Raw genomic sequence first — 4,264 nt, 5'->3', positions numbered from 1 at the left:
ACGGAAACCCTCTCATCTGACTCATGTACTGTAAAATAACTTGTTGCACTTTTACTGTCTTTTACGTGTTGTAAACATGGAAGTTTTTTCTATTGCTATTAAAAAAGTGTTAATAAAGATGGCAGCTTCTTTACTGTTAGACCCTTTAAAATGTACAATGCAAAAATTGAATCTCCAAAACAATAAGCAATAAATGTACAGGTAGTCGACACCATGGCGGATATACAAAAGCAGACCTACTACCTGCGCCAGCTGCATGAGGTGTTGTGCCGCATCAGCACTGCAGATAAGGGCTTAGTCACACAACCATTTTTCTAATAAGTCAAAAGGGCTATTCATAATGCTGGAAGAATATGGGCTCATGCTCACAAACTGGGGGAGATTTATCAAAACCTGGTGTAAAGTAGAACTGGCTTAGTTGCCCATAGGAACCAATCGGATCCCACCTTTGCATTTTTCAGAGCTCCTTTTGGAAAATAAACAGTGGATACTGATTGCTACAGGTAACTAAGCTAGTTTTCCTTTGGGGCAATTTTATCAAAACTAGTGCAAAGTGTTTATCCCATACACTGAAAACCCAACTGAGGAAATTAAAATGGCAGAATTTCTTGGATTTGGTCACATTGCCCCCTCCAAAAATTGTGTAAAGTCATATATGCCATGGGATAGCTGTGAGATGGAGTGGATGGGAGTAGTAGTCCTCACAGTGACAATCCTGCTCCAGCACTACTTGGGCCAAGAATGCAATGACGGGAGGGGCACACCCTTTCTTCCCCCTCGAGGCAAGAGCAAGCGCTGATACTTGTGAATCGGAAGTGTGGCAGAGCACCTGAAGCAATATAACCCAAACCATGTGACAGTGAACTCTACAGCCATAAATGTGCGTTGCTTTTCACTGTCCCTTTTAATGGTCCTCATCTTTCTGCGGAGACTCAAAGCGTCTCTCCCTTCTGTCAGTGTAATACAATAGATTCCAGGACTCTGCTGGTCAGGCAGGAGTATAATTCATTATAAATGCTGTGATCCTGTCAGAAGAGCAGAGGTCAGAACAGGACCACACACTGCGAGTTCCTTGCTTTGAAAGGCGGGGAGTAAAAACTAAGTATAAAAATTGAGGATTTTGAAAAGCCCAAAGGGGAACAATAGCGGTGGTGCACATTGCTTCACAACTGCTTTTAACTGTATCTGCATGACTGCATCCTCAGGACGTCAATGCAGTTAAGCTTGGCACATACCTCAGTAGTTTCAGGACTATCCTGCCGGACATTGAAGTTGCAAAGAACTAGTGAAGCTGATTCTAGTGATTTCAGTGCAGTCTGTCACTCCAGGCTAACTGTATGCAACACTGACCTCTAGTGGTTGTACACCAAAATACAGGAGATTCATGTTTCTGCTGTACCCTTTATTAAAATTGTCACACTAGTTATAAACTGTCTGCCCTCTTACATGGCCAAGGAGCCGTTGTAAAGGGAAAAAAGCCCCAAGGGCAGTTAAAACTGTAACTTATTGGGAGAGATATATCAAAACTGGTGTAAAGAAAAGCTGGCTTAGTTGCCCATAGCAACCAATCAGATGCCGCTTTTCATGTTCAAAAGGAGCTCTGAAAAAAATGAAAGGTGGAATCTGGTTTCTATGGGAAACTAAGCCAGTTTTCCCGCTATACTGGTTTTGATAAATCTCACCAGCTTGCCCCTTCATTCTTCTCTCCCACATGTGATCACTACTCCTATACGCCCAGGGGTGCACCTAGTCTTTCTGCTGCCTGAGGCGAAAACTGAAACCGTACACCCCCATGCCAATTTCTTAACCTATCCCCTTTGCCACAATGAAGTGCTCATTGCCCATGGCCCTTCCGCTGCCCCCCTCTTGTCCCTACCTGGTGCTGCTTGAGACAATCGCCTCACCTGGCCTCATTGCTGGTGCACCCCTGCATACACCTTGTTGAATGGCTTTCTCCTGAGCAAAAGGTTTGTCCATCATTGACCAAAAAATTAAGATTACTCTTACCGGTAATTGGATTTTCCTGAACCCACGAGAGGATCTGCCCCAAAGACAGGAAACCTGAAGTACAAAAAGGCAGAGACTCCCCTCTAACTTCAGTATGTCTTTCCAAGGATTTGAGGAACTCTGCCCCGAATGGTTAGTAGTATATGTGTGTGTGTGTGTGTGTATATATACATATACATTTTTTATTATTTTCCTGCAACACCCATGAGTTATCAACCAAACACCAGAAATAAGGGGAAGGGAAATTAAGGGTGCTGTCGTCGGTTCAGGAAAATCCAATTACCGGTAAGGGTAATCTTAATTTTTCCGCTCACCCACGACAGCACCACAAGAGTAAATAACCAAGGAACTCCTAGGGTGGGATAACAGCCGAAAGAACCTTAGAACCAAAGGTTAAAGCAGAAGGAGAATTTAACTGCAAATGATAGTGTTTGAAAAAGGTAGATGGAGAAGACCAAACTGCTGCCTTACAGATATCTTCAATAGAGACAGCAGCTTTCTCAGCCCAAGAGGTAGAGATTGCCCTAGTGAAATGAGCTCTAATGCCTTCTAGATGAAATTTTCCTGAAGATGAATAAGCCAGTAATACTGCCGATTGTAATTCATCTCGCCAAAGATTTCTTAGATGCTTGTTGACCATTCCTCTGAAAAAGAATAAACATCGAGGACTATTTCCTCCAATCTTTAGTTCTGGATTAAGTAATGGACCAGACACCTCCTAAGTCCTAGCATCTTTTAGACAATGAAAGGACTCCTCCTCCGAGGTAGGATTTTTAAAGAATGTTGGGAGTAAAATCGCCTGAGACCTATAAAACTTAGAAGCTACTTTCGTGAGGAAAGCAGGGTCAGGTCTAATAATGAATTTATCTTACCAAGGTACTGGTATAAGGAGGATTAATAGAAATTGACGCTCACTAATCCTACGTGCTGAGGTTAGAGCAACTAAGAGACACCACTTAAGTGACAACATTTTGATAGAAACCTCTTAAATAGGCTAAAACTGAGATTTAGTTAGGGCACTTAATACTAAATTTAAATCCCAGGGGGACACCATCGGGGATAAATTCAGGGAAGATCTACCAACTGATTAAAAAAATTGCACCACCTAGAAATTCGCAGAAATATTCTCATTAAAACAAGCAGAAAGCGCTAAGACATGAACTTTTAGGGTATTAGGAAACAACCCTAACTGCAAACCTTTCTGAAGGAATTCGAAGATTTTTAGAACTGGAGCAGGAGAGGGAAGATCCTTAAAATCTAAACCCGCAAAGACCAATACTCTCCTTTTTAGGAGAGTATTCACTAGCTCCACAGGAAAAACCTCTCCTTGCTAACAGAACCTCTTCAAATTCCAAGCAGTCAGATGGAGGCTCTCCATCTGAGGGTGGAAAACTGGACCCTGAAAAAGGTCGTGGGTTACTGGTAGAACCCATGGGTCTGTCACTGACCTCTTCCTTAACCAGGTGAACCATGCTCTTTTGGGCCAGAATGGGGCTATTAATATGACCCTTGCCTGATCTTCCCTTATCTTTTTCAAAACTCTGGGAATCAAAGGAAAAGGAGGGAAGGCATATGCTAGCGGAAAATTCCATCTATGGGGGAAAGCATCCAGACCACAGGGCAATCCTTCTGGGGACAGAGAGAAAAAGTTATTTACTTTAAGAGATCTATGCAGGAGAGACCCTGTCTACAATTTTTTTGAAAATCCTTATACTCAGACTCCATTTTCCCTGAGAAATTAAATGGAGGCTTAGAAAATATGCCTGAATGTTTTCTGACCCTCTGATGTGAACTGCTGAGATGGACCTGCAATTCTGTTCGGCTGTCTGAAACAGTAAGAAACAACTGTTCTGTTGTCCAACATTACTCTCAAGTTCCTGTCTGATAATAACACAAGAATTTCTAACATTGCAAATTTGACTGCCATTAACGCCTTCATGTTTGAGGAAGCTGACTTCAGACTGCCTTTCCATAACCCCTGAAATGATCGGTTCTGGACATGAGCGCCCCAACACCAAGGGCTTGCATCTGTCGTTAAACATAGGAGATCTATTTGCCAAGGCACTCCCTGAATCCGATTGCCTGTCGTCAACCACCATTTCTGGCCTTCTATAGTCTGCTCTGAGATCACCAATTCTGTGTCTAAGGGTTGTTTTCCCCCCTTCTAGGCTGTCAGTATGTCCCATTGAAGGTTTCTTGAATGAAATTAGGCCCATATAACTGCAGGAATGCAAGATGTCAGACTTCCAAGAATCGA

The sequence above is a fragment of the Bufo gargarizans genome, chromosome 7, assembly GCF_014858855.1.
Source record: "Bufo gargarizans isolate SCDJY-AF-19 chromosome 7, ASM1485885v1, whole genome shotgun sequence".
Lineage (NCBI taxonomy): Eukaryota > Metazoa > Chordata > Amphibia > Anura > Bufonidae > Bufo > Bufo gargarizans.
The sequence above is the reverse complement of the archived record's forward strand: the minus strand, read 5'-3'. Positions refer to the sequence as shown.